Here is a 13,828-nt window from a genome sequence, read left to right on the forward strand (position 1 = left end):
TCTAAAGATACACACAGACACTGAACTTATTCACAGTTATGATGACAGAAACCAGATTTCTAAAGCATTTAACACCAAAATTCCCCTAGATAAAAAACTGTTACACGAAATGTTAGAAATACAAAGCGTAATGTCTGAAACACTGTTTTACAATTTAAGATCATCAACATTCCATACAAAACTCAACACGTGTAGGTTTACTGGTCGTTTTGGACTGTAAATAAAATGGCTATATTTGTGCCGTAGACACAGCCACCACTGTAAAGACAATCTGCTGACAAGTTTCTCTACAATTCACTTTTTCACACACACCGATCAGGCATAACATTCTGACCACCTCCTTGTTTCTACACTCATTGTCCATTTTATCAGCTCCACTTACTATATAGGTGCACTTTGTAGTTCTACAGTTATGACTGTAGTCCATCTGTTTCTCTGATACTTTGTTAGCCCCCTTTTACCCTGTTCTTCAGTGGTCAGGACCCCCATGGATCCTCACAGAGCAGGTACTATTTGGGTGGTGGATCATTCTCAGCACTGCAGTAACACTGATGTGGTGGTGGTGTGTTAGTGTGTGTTGTGCTGGTACGAGTGGATCAGACACAGCAGTGCTGCTGGAGTTTTTAAACACTGTGTCCACTCACTGTCCACTCTATTAGACACTCCTACCTTGTCAGTCCACCTTGTAGATGTAAAGTCAGAGATGATAGCTCATCTGCTGCTGCACAGTTTGTGTTGGTCATCCTCTAGTCCTTCATCAGTGGTCACAGGACGCTGCCCACAGGACTCTGTTGGCTGGATATTTTTGGTTGGTGGACTATTCTCAGTCCAGCAGTGACACTGATGTGTTTAAAAACTCCAGCAGCACTGCTGTGTCTGATCCACTCAGACCAGCGCAACACACACTAACACACCACCACCATGTCCGTGTTACTGCAGTGCTGAGAATGACCCACCACCCAAATAGTACCTGCTCTGTGAGGGTCCATGGGGGTCCTGACCACTGAAGAACAGGGTAAAAGGGGGCTAACAAAGTATCAGAGAAACAGATGGACTACAGTCTGTAACTGTAGAACTACAAAGTGCACCTATATAGTAAGTGGAGCTGATAAAATGGACAATGAGCATAGAAACAAGGAGGTGGTCATAATGTTTGTGGTTTTGGATAGTAAATAAAATGTCTATATTTGTGTTGTAGTCATGGTGACCCCTGGTTTCTATCACGACCACTATAAAGACTTGAGGAACAGCAAAACTCACTGATTGACTTCATCTGAACAACTGAATAATGCAGGCATTCAGAAAAATCAGCAGAATCCCCCTTTAAGATATAAAAACAAAGTGCTACGTTTAAAAAGCATGGCAGAGGGCTACATGCACAGTGTTGTAACGTACCCCAAAAAAAAACTTTTCAGATTTACCACTGTTCTAACACTGGATACTTGTAAGAGTAAAGAATGCTTGTAATGGCACTGCAGGGTAAGACGTAGTATTTTTAGTATAGTTTTTTTATGTAGTATTTTAAACCGGTCCAGGTTCTGTTTTGTAGCACCTGCGGCTCTTCTTCCAGACACGGACACGCTCCCTCTTACCCGGTACCCTGCACGCCTTCATATATTTCATCATGTGCTTTTCTACAGCTTTCACTTCGTCTTTTTCCCATTTTTTCTTTATCACCAATGTGTGTCCTGTAAATAATAACAAAAAACAACAATTAGTCAAATCTTATACCTGGTAACAGCCTCACAGTCTACTTATATACTACTTACAGTAGACATTGATGTAGTTATTACCATTTATTTATTGTTTCTCTTATCATTAAATGTGACTGATTTTCTTTTAAGTGAACTGTGCCTTTGCTTAGTTAATGTATACCTTGCGTTGACCTTCCTTAGCCATTTAACAGACTGCAGCCCATCTGTTGCATCATAGTAGCATTGTTGCTAGAGTTTTTACACACTTTGTACGCTTTATTAGGTTAATAAACCCTGTAACACTAATGTTGACCCTCCTATAGCCCTTCATCTGGGCCACTTTTGGCTGTGCATGACCACTCTCAACCTAGCAGTGACACTGATGTGTGTAAAAATCCCAGCAACATGGCTGCATCTGATACACTCGCACCAGCACCACTCACACTACCATCTCAATTATAAGTATGCTCTGACTGGATGCAGTCATAGCCAACCACAGTAGCTCTAAACGGTCATGTAGGCTAGAAATACTAATGGCAAGTAATTAATACAGTTAAAAGTAATTCTTACATTTAGTAAGACTCTGAGCAGAACAAGTCCTGTAAGACAGGGGTCTTTAATTCAAATTCATTAAGGTCCAGTTAGAGAAAATTTTCTCAAGCAAAGATCCAAAACATCATAATGTCTAACTTGCAACATGATTCAGTGCCATATACTGTTTACTGAAGTAGCCTAGTAGGTATATCAACATCTTATACAGTCAACAACTGAATATCAAATCAAATAAAGTTCAATTCAGTCATATTTCAACAACATTTATTGTCAGTTTTCTCTTTTTAGAGCACACCCTGTGAAATAACTTCGCTCTGATGCACATACACTAAAAAAATACCTGCCAGTGATTTCCAAAAATTATTGTTCAATACTGAACTGGATACAATTTAAGCCTAACAGTGCACAACAATGTATACAATCACAAGCTTACCTTGGTCCCGAATATCGGGCAATGATGAATGAGAAGCAGGAGAATTCTCAGATGGAAAGCGGTCAGTTCTGTCAGGTTGAAGAAGGTCTGTTGCAGGAGGCTGATCTTCATCAGAGCTTGATGAGTCATCACTTCCTTCCAAGATTTTTTTTAATTACAAAAAGAAAATTTATATTGTACTATACACAAAAATGAATAATCCTATTATTAAAGACAGTATTTAATAGAAGTAATTTACCATCTGGATGAATTTCAATATCATCTAGTTTTTCCCCCTGAAGTCTGATAAAGACTCTCTCTCCATTGCTAGCAGTACTTTGCTGAGCTTTGCCAACTGAAGAGTTCCCTGTGGTAACCGATAATATTCTCGGTGGACCCGTATATCGTGGCCAAGAAAGTTCGCTAGCTGATCTGTCTCATCTTCTTCAAGATTGAGCACTTTTGTCATAGTAGCAATATGTTTTCTGAGCTTAGTAGAAGACAGCGCCTCTGGATGTTTGGCACCACACTCCAGTGTAAACAGTCATGGATGCAGTCCCTTCCTCTGTATGGCGTTGATCACCTGGTTGTGCAAACACATAAGGATTTTCTTTTGACGATTTTCACGTGTGTCAAGGAGAAGCTCAAGAGCTTGTACCATTGTCGGTTTCAAGAGGACTGGTACCTTCCTATCTCATTTACCTTTAATTTCAATTCGAGTAAAGTGCTGGCAAAGTTTCCTTTCAAAGTCAGACATGCAGATGGCAAAGTCCTCATGAAGCTTTGTTTTATCCCTTGACATGAAGGCTGTGATTGGCATCTTTGAAACCTCCCCTTCTCTTCTCCTATTAAATAGCACGATTTGGCTGAGAGTTATCTTGCAAAGCTCACTGTAGGAATCTTTTGAGAGGCAAAAACTGGGGCATGTTCAACTTTGCCTCTTTCAGAGTTATTCTGGCTCATGAAGAGATGTATTCTTTCCACCATGCCTCATGTACAAGTCTGTAATTCTTTGCACATTGTGCCAGACTGTGGTTTCCCTCCATTATGGCTTTGCTCTCAACAATGCTGCATACATCCCTAAGGGAGTGTCCAAGTTTAAGTGCTAGTGAACGGATCTGATATGAATTATTTTCTTCACTGTAGCCAGCTACAGCTTTCACAGCTGATACAACATGCAAAAAGTTTGACGGCACATAAAAGTCTTCCATTCTCTTAAGTGGTGTGGTTTTCCTTGCTTCATGAAGAAGTCTGGCAACCTCTCGCATCTTTTGTCTAATATTGTCATGTTTGTTTACATCAGACCCCATTCTACGGAATAAGCGTTCACCCAACTGCAGGATGTGTTTTTCCTTGTTGACAATTTCTGTGAGCTCATCGTAAGTCATGCGATCAAGAACTTTCTTTAATCCATTGCTGATCTCCAGCCCTCCTATAGCCCTTCATCTGGGCCACTTTTGGCTGTGCATGACCACTCTAAACCTAGCAGTGACACTGATGTGTGTAAAAACCCCAGCAACATGGCTAGTGACACTATGTGAAAAGGCACATAGACAGCGAACACGTTTTCTTCCAACTTGAGATTCATCATTATTAGGTTGCACAGACGTCTCTTCACCTGCTTCCACTGGATTCTTTTTGAATAAAGACCTTGGCAATGAATGCAGTGTATGAAATCTTTGGCCATTTTGAACCTTTTCTAATCACATCCATGTTGTGGGTGTAATTGCCACGTTTTCTCAAAATGTTGAAACATTTTCTCTCTCTGGAATTTCTGGGAAACTGTGCTGCTTTTGCAACTTCAATTTCATTTCGATGTACAGTTTCAAGGTGCTGAGCAATCTTTATAAAAGCTTTTCCACAAAATAAACAGTACCGTCTCTTGTATTTCATGTGATGCTTTTGCTGTGACGAGGGTGTTTTGACTGAACTGTCAAATTCATCTTTTCTTTCAACTACACCAGCTGACTCTCCTGCATGCTGTTTCTTCATTTTTAGAAATCTTGCTGCTGGCAAGCTATTTTTCAGAGAAGTAACAGACTCACTACTGTCAGAGTCGTCTGATGAGCTTCCACTTGTATCAGGAGCGTAATCAGCATCACTGTAGTGACTGTAATCACGATCAGAATCAAGATCTAATTCATCTGGTACCCTTTTTGTGGCCTGCAATGACAAAATATTAATGCGTCACTGATGATTCCCATAAATGTTAGTTCTGTCTAAAATATGGCTTTCAGATATGTGTAAAAATTGTTTCACTACAGTCAGACAAAACAATAAAGAATATAATTTGAACATAAAATTTAATAAGGCATTGAACAGTATTCCCAACTTGCTTAAAGAGGAAAAAAAAAAACAACAACAACAACAAAACAGCTGTCATCCAATAATATAATGAACCCAAAATCAGTGACAAAGTGGAATAAAACAAAACATTCAGTTCTGACCTCAAGTGTTTAGAAAGAGTTTCATCAAAAGGAAATGCACCAAAAAGGGTTCCTGTGTAGTTCTGATCAGCAGCCATAACTGGTTGTGGCTAGTTTGTCATTAGTTTGTCATTTTATAAGTTGTGCACTGTAGATTTAAATATCATAAACTAGGCACCAAAAGGTTTTTGTACATGTCCTATTCAATATTTGTAATTTGCAGCTATTGTAATTATTTAATGTAATTATTTTTCACGTTACTGGACTCGAAATTTGATCACCACTTGAAATACAGGAATTTCTTAATGTTCATTTATTAATTATTAGGGATGCACCAATACCATTTTCCCCTCTTCCGATACCTGACTCTCAATGTATGTGCTGATACAAAGTACTGATACTGACACTAAGCTATGATATGCCTGTAAGTTATGATATTTAAACCATTCCAGTTTTTTTAATTTCCCCCAATTTTCTCCCCAATTTAGTCATCTCCAATTCCACCCACTGGTTAGGACTCCCCCAGTCACACAATACCACCAGTGCTAGGAGGGCGAAGGCTAGCACAGGGTTCCTCAAAGACCTGTGAAGCAAAACCGTATCTTTACAAACCGCTAACACAACGTCATAGTTGAACGTGCTCAGAGGAGAACACCAACTGCCAGTTCTGTTATGTCGGCTAAATATATAGTCGGCTATATATATAGAGGGCCTGCGTTGGTTAGCATTGTGTTTAGTGATGGTGGGAGATGGGGGGGCAACCCTGCCTACCCAGAGTGAGCGAGGACAACTGTGCTTTCTTGGACTCCCAGCCACAGACGGCTGTAGCATCAGTTGAGATGAAAATCGCGATCTCCTGATGGTAGAGCCAACGCTTAGTCGAATATTTTTAGATATTTAATTTGTTAAAGCAGTGCTCTATTGACAAATAAAACATACTGCATTTAATTACTGGAACATAAACTATATTAAAGTTTTTAAAATAAGCATTTTTACTGCTGCTTGTCATCCCATACTGCTGACGTGTTGCTTGCTTTAGTTTCATCTACTGGTGTGCAAATACACATCGCCCAGAAGTGTGTGGACAGAACAAATTGTTTCATGGTATCAGTGCTCTCTATTACTGATTATTAGGGGTGCAGGAAAAACTTGATTCTTAGATGCATCGGACCGATTCTGAATTGATTCATAAATGTCAAAAATCGATTTTCTAAATATTTCATTTATAACGTAATGTTGACGGAACGCAAAGGGCGGAACTTGAAAGTGCGGAAGTGCAGCGCCCGGACAGTCTGTGGCGGCACATAACAAAAACACTCCTGGATGAGTGAGAAATCCGACCGGCTCCCTCTGCATTAAAGCCAGGTTAGGTCAGGAGTCACAACACAAATGATAAGAAGAGCCATTTTGTCCTTTCAACAAAAATCAAACCTGCTTGGGAGCCACAACATTTAATGTCCAGTATGTCTCAGTACGTGTTAATGTCCTAGTATAGACTAAACAATATAAACGAAAACCCAGACTTACTCTGCTCTGCTTTAAGCTTCAGCTACAGCCGCTTTCCTCCCCTTTCCCTCAGGAAACTTTTCCTCAAAAGTAGAAGAGTTTCTTCTAAAATGTCTCTCAACGTTCGACTGTTTTACGAGGCTGAAGTCGCTTCTCATTCTCCAGCTTCTCATTCGAATTTTCCCGTTCCACCTTAAATTCTGCCTGAGGCGACGAATGTAACTGCTGCACCATTTAAGGTGGAACGGGAGAATTCGAAAGAGAAGCAACTTCAGCTTCGCAACATTTTAGTGTTTGAAGGTATGTTGTTGCAAATTTAACGTACCAGGAAACACCACCAACCCCCCACCCCCACTCTCTACAACGAGACCAAAACTGAAGTTATAAAATCACTAAAGAAAACAGGTCGGATGGCTGTAATGTGTTGGGTGGACATCCGTTACCACTGGATCTTATTTCACTGTAACTTTTATTACTGCATTTTATCACAGATGAGTGGGAGCAGCGTCTCATGTGCTACAAACAGTGAATGAGAGCCTTCTAGTTCACTTGCCACATCACTTCCATTTGATTTATTAATAAAAGATATTGGAAGTAAATTCATTATGGATCATTACAAATACTTCACTGTAAAACTACCAAGTCCTCAGATAGTGAGAAAATAGAAATCCTGTATAGAAAAAAAGATGCATCGATAATCGTTTTATAATCGCATTGCAGCCTCTGAATCGTAATCGAATCGTGAGGTGCCTAGAGATTCCCACCCCTACTGATTATGTTATTATACTTATATTAATCCAGTTAACACTCAAACAGCATTTTGGCATCACATTCATTTGTTGTTTGTTTGGGAAATCAAGTGTGAAACACAATCGCCTACTTGCAAGTAAAAGAGAATTTTCACTTGGATTTGCTTTAGTTAAACCCTAAAGAAACAAACTCCATTAAACAGAATGTCAAAATATCAACACAACAGTCTTTTTCTGAGTAATTTTGGTGCTGCCGCTCCACATTCGGACACTTCTGCACTAGACAAACACAACTGTAAATATACACAGTTTGTCTGATCAGGCATGAAAAATATAGAATCCTTATGGCACTGTTGAAAACACAAGAAAACATTAGTACTCAAGCTTGTTACTAGTGCTTTATTATGAAAAAGAATGTGTTCAGAGAAGAGGACATTTCTTTAAAAATGCCTATGAATAATTATTAGAAACAGTCCTTAAAGTATGTTGATTAGCAATTATTTGAGATAAATCACAATTGTTTGAATTGATCGCAATTATTAGACTGACTGCAGTGATTTTCTACAGTCGTTAGATTTTACAATCATATGCTGCAACAAACAGAACGTGTGTGAATTGAGTGTTGGATGAGGAAAATAAATATAAATTAAAGAAAGCAGCAACTAAAACTCAAATAAATGCATTCACTGAGACATCATGGGGCTTATTAAAACTAATTAACATTTTTAGCATGTATGCTGACAGAAGAGTTTTATTTATATGTACTTTATTTTCTCTCTTATGAAAATATTTAGTTATGTTTGACTACACATAATTATGTGTAACTAATTATTTGTGTAAGTATATGTAAGTGCAGCTGCTAAGCAAACATAGCTAGGAAGCAAGATGGCTAAGCAGCCAATTTGGCCCAATTAGGCTTGTACTTTAATAGTTGTGTACAAAGAACAAGAAAAGACATGTCAGTTAGAAATTCATGGTTGTGTCAGCACTAGACGTCTGGCACCTCTGTGTTGCTTGTAATATAGTTTCTTGTCTGTATTACAAGACGGTGCATTAAAGTTACATAAGTCAAATGTGTCAAGTGGTTGTACATGAAATTAAATACCAAAAGAAGCGAACTGAAACAGCGGTTGCTGATTTTATCACTGCGCAACGACGTTTGAATCATCAGGTCACTTTTTTGTGTAAAACACATCACAGAAGCTGTACTGAACATTTTCTTTGAATGCAAATTTCAATAGATAGACTGATTTTTCACTTTCTAAGAACTGTCTGATGTAAAACTAAGTTTACTGGGAAATATTAGTAGTAATGTTTTCACTTTTGACAACAGAAGGCTAAATGTATTTACTTAATTATATACTTATTTATTAGGTTACTGCGTATGAAATGACAAAAGACTTCAATATTTTGAATCAGTAGTGTATATATTGCTGAAAGAGTAGTGTGTGTACCTCACTGATCGCCATCAGTTTGTTAATGTAAACAGCGAATCATTTGTCCCACACTGGCTAAAGCATACAAATTACATAATGCCTCAATAGCATTTCACAGATGGCCTTAAATACTTGGTGTTTCTGAACAAGTAATCTTTCAGTTTATATTTCATAAAAAATCATACTTTTTTATACACAAGGTCTATAGTCTAAGCACATGGATGAACACAGAGAGATGCAGAATATAGACAGTATTACTACCTTGTCATTTTTTGTCGAAGAAGAAGTTCCACCTGAAAGTATTCCAGAATTTAATGCATCACTGCTGGACATCTGGTTGGCCAAAGATGAATGATCTATTGCAGGATGCGCCCTCTCCGTCAACTACAACAGAAAAGCCAAGCTGAAAAATAAATAATATTTTCCTTTAAATCTATAATTTTAAATTAAATCATTTTAACCCGGCACTGTTACATACAAGCAATGTAAATGGAATAATGAAATTATACATGTATGTAAGTGGAACACTCCATATACACAACAAAGACAAAAACATGCCGTTTCAGAAACTAAAAAACTAATATGAACATATCTTAGTTGTTAAGTCTCGTGACTTTTCTGCTGTGGCTGCCATATTTGGGACTGAAGTTCAGGCTTTGCTGGTCTGCACTGATGTAACTAGTAGTGAAAGATGGCTAAACCTACTTAGCTTACTTTGGAAGAGAAAAACGGGACCTCAACACAGTCAATGAAACAGGCTCATATCCTTATACAGTTTCCCCCTGAACTCCTGGTCCCACTTAAACTGGTGGGAAGCTACCAAATTAGTGTGTTCCTGATATATTTGTCTCATACTCAGCCCCTCCCCCTATTCTGGAGGGTCTCAAACCATTTAAAGCACAGAAGCCCACCGGCTCTTCACGTCAGGGTGGGTAAAGGATCCCATGGTGCTGCATAAAGAGGAGAAAACTCTGATCATAGGAGGGAAATGACATCAGCCAATTAACACAGATGTGATCAATGCTGGCCTTTAGATAACTTTAGCTGATGTTAACAGCTGAGAGATGAACAGTCGCCCCCTAACGGAGCTGCAGACAGCCGGGATAACTTCAGTCTCTGTTTCTGGAGATTTCAATGACGTTTGAAGCCTCGACTTCAAAAAACATGAATAGAGGTCTGTGTGTCTCTCGTCTGTCTCTCTGTAGCAGGTCAATCATTCACAAAGCACAGCATATTGAAATCATCGAGCAGCGCAGTAACTCCCTGATTCAGTCCTCAAAATGGCATCAACTATACAGTGTGACATCATGCAAAACACGAGACTAAGAAAAATGACGAAGCATGTAAACATTCTGAGAGAACTCAGTGGAGACTTTAATTATAAATAGTTATACCAAAAATCTAATTGTTTATGTGATCTTCTAAGACACTGTACTGTGCATGACTCAATGACTCAAAGACACTGACTCAGGAAGCTACGTTACTGGCTTTAGCTAAATCAGTTATGTCAACTAAACCATTTCAGATTTTTTGGTTTACAGCAGTCAGACTTCATAGCCCTGTGCTTTATCACTTCACAAAAAGACTGACAGTTACTTCAGAATTTTATGCTGAGATACGTTACTTTTCAGCAGGTGAGCAGTGAATTCAGCTTTAAATCCAGTCAGAGTTTTGGACAGTCGCTCAGGACCAGATCAGTGGAAGGTGATGTGAGAAAAAAAGTGAAAGTGCTGTACAAGTCAAGAGAAACCATGTATGATGGAGGAATGTTATTTTTAGAATGTTTTACGTAACGTATTGCATCTTAGGCTGAGATCAAACTTAACAATAACACTTTTTGAGTGAAAAAAAGTGAAGAAAGAAAAATTATAGAGAAGCTTATGGGCTGTGGACCAGCACCAGTCTGTGGTAACATGCCACATGCTGGTGGTCAGCAGTGCAAAACAAATGAAAGAGACAGTGCATCCTCTGTTTAATTAGTGAAGTTTATGCAACAGAGAATATCCTCTAATTATTTTTATGGCAGAGACTCTCATTTCATTCACTAGGCCCCAACACACTGATTCATGTACAGATTACTTGAGCACACAAGTTCAGCATTTTTGGTCTGCACCCGACCTTAATGCTAGAAGTGAAGATTAAAATATACATGATGAACTGTCTTTGTGTTTCTCATCTGTAAAGCACTTTGAATGACTGTAGTGTAAGAAAAGTGCTATGTAAATAAACTTGCCTTACATTGGATTGCCAGTTCATTACATATACCTACTTCATAGGTTTACAAGTACTGACTTTAGTTTAGCTGTTACTGAACTGTTTCAGGCCCCTTTACGCCACTCACTACTGGAAAGAGACTGCAGGACCATCACTGAGCACATATTTGGGTGGTGGGTCATTCTCAGTACAGCAGAGACATGATCACAGCTTGGTAGTGTTTGTAGTGCTGGTACAAGTGTAGCAAGAGCAGTAACTCTGACAATGTTTTACAAATTCTAGGACCAAAAAGTGGATTCAGGAGCACTGGGTCTGATACACTCAAACCAGTACCACACACCTTATGTTAGCGTCTGAGAATGGACCACCACCCAAAAAATATCTGGTAAAAAGCAGTGCAGTGGTCAGAAACCAATAATGACCACTGATGAATGGGGTAGGGGGGCTGATAAACATTGTGACTATCTACAGTCAGTAATTCATTTTAATATAAATAACTGTGCGAGTTTATTTACAAACATTTCATCGAACATGCGTAAAAAAATAATTTAGGCTGATAAAAATAAAAAAGAAAACATAGCGATAGCGAGTTTCTCACCTTTTTTTCCACTAGGAAGAGCTGCTGTAAAAGTAAAGCTTAATGTCTTTCAAGATCCAAACACAGAATTACTGAAATCTTTGAAAATAAAAAGAATACAAATCTACCGGGCAGTTACACTACAGACAGGTCAGAATGAGAACTTGCACAATCCAAGTAGAAACTAGGAACATCAAGCCTTCCTCTACCCATTCTCTCTGTATTTACTTGATGTACATATGTCCCAATTCTGGATTGACTGATCAAAAATAAAATACATCATTTATTCGACCAAAACTAAGCCATTAAGCATTTTTTAAATATGTACAATTTTACAGAAATATTCTTCCAATTACTCCTCTGTAGAGCTGCGCAATATGGCAATATAACAGTGCAACTCCAAGAAATTTTCACAATACGAAAAGTCACAATATTAATTTTTAAAGACCCCAGATCAGTTGGAACAAAGAAATAAGAACTACTAATGCTACATTTTACATTCATCAAAAACTGAACACAATGATTTTTATATATTCGGCATACTGTGATGCACTAAATCCAGCTGAACAGAACAAATTTTGCTCTCTTTGTACTTAAACACAGAGATCATCACTGTTCTACAAGTACTGAGGATATCCACATATGATCAGAAAAGCACATTTTATTGTACTGTGACATAATTTATCATGATAATGATATATAGGCATATTGCCCAGCCCTACCTGTGCGTCATCAGACGAACTCCCGAGGGTCTCATGCGGAATCTTGCTGTGCTCCTCAGATAGGGTCTGGAAGGCATCATTTAAAAAAATAAATAAATTTTGTTTCGTACGATACAAAGTACAGAAAGCAGGGTTACTGTATACCATATTTCACTGCATTTGGCAGAAACTGTGTCTAATTTTTTTTAAACACCTGCATCACTTTACCACTTCTAAAAAGTCAGGAATGGATGGTCACCCAAAAATGATTACTGCTTTAATGTATGTATAAAATAAACTGAAGAAACAGATTCATAATCTTAATAAACATAACAAAAATAGCAAAAACAATAAATCATCTATGACAGTAATAATGGTGATCTAAAGTAACTAATGTTCAAATGAGGGATAAGAAATATGACAACATCTAAGTTACTGTGATGCATCAAAAAATGCTTTTTGAGCGTACTGTCATTATCGATAGTGCCTAAAGAACACTGATTATGATTCACTACAAAAAGAAAGCATAACTGGTTCGGTTTATATGGACTTTGTGCAGTGCGGTATGTGAAATGCTGATTAAAAATACTGCACTCCCTTATAGACACTGATTTTTAAATGTGTAACTACTGGTGATTAGAAAAAGCATACATATTAATTACTTTGCAAACTTCAGAATTAACAAATACTGTAATATAGATTTGTACATTGGGAAAATATTTCCAACTATCATGATGTTATATTTTTGCAATGTGTCCCACCTCTAGTGGAAACCAAGTCTTAAAAACGTTGAGTGTAACCAAGTATGTTTTCTAAATGACTGTATTGTTAATTTAACGAAATACCTGAGCAGATGATCGTAGCTCAGCACCTGCAGTTACCTTCGCTGTGCTTAGTGGTGGAGACATCACTGAAGACAAGTCGTGGCCTGTTTCATTAGGAGTAGCTTCACCTTGGCAACAATAGAAGCACTTCTACAAAGATCTACATGATCTGCAAGCTTTAAAAGCGCAAAATGGAAAGAAAAACTTAATTACATCTTGCACATATGCTCTGACCCCTAAACCTATTAAATCTACAGAGAAATGAATGGATATAAACAAACTTGGACATCAAAGTAAAGTGTCCTCACAGCAGTGAAACATCCCTGAAAAACACTGTTCTAGTACAAATTCAGTCATAGTTTAATGTGTATATCTCTACAGCCAATAACACCACAAAAACATAGTATACAAATCAACCACAGCACAAAGCCACTACTGCACTCCCTAAAAATGAGAAAGCTACAGGACAGTTACACTACAGACGAGTGTAAGAGGAGCGCTAACTTATTACGCACCTCGGACGGAAACCCATTAAACACACTTGTACTCGGCTGTTAAAGTCACCAGGCAGTATGACCGGGATTATAGGCGACGACCGGTGGACAGTCCAAACATCTCAATACCTTTAAACACTGTTTCCCACGGAGCAGCACAGCTAAGGCACTGCAGTGGAGAGAGAGAGCGGCTCGAGCAGATGCAGCACGCGGCGCAGCTCCTCCGGTGCAGCTCCACCAGCG

Source organism: Colossoma macropomum, unplaced genomic scaffold (genome assembly GCF_904425465.1).
Source record: "Colossoma macropomum unplaced genomic scaffold, Colossoma_macropomum, whole genome shotgun sequence".
Classification (NCBI taxonomy): Eukaryota; Metazoa; Chordata; class Actinopteri; order Characiformes; family Serrasalmidae; genus Colossoma; species Colossoma macropomum.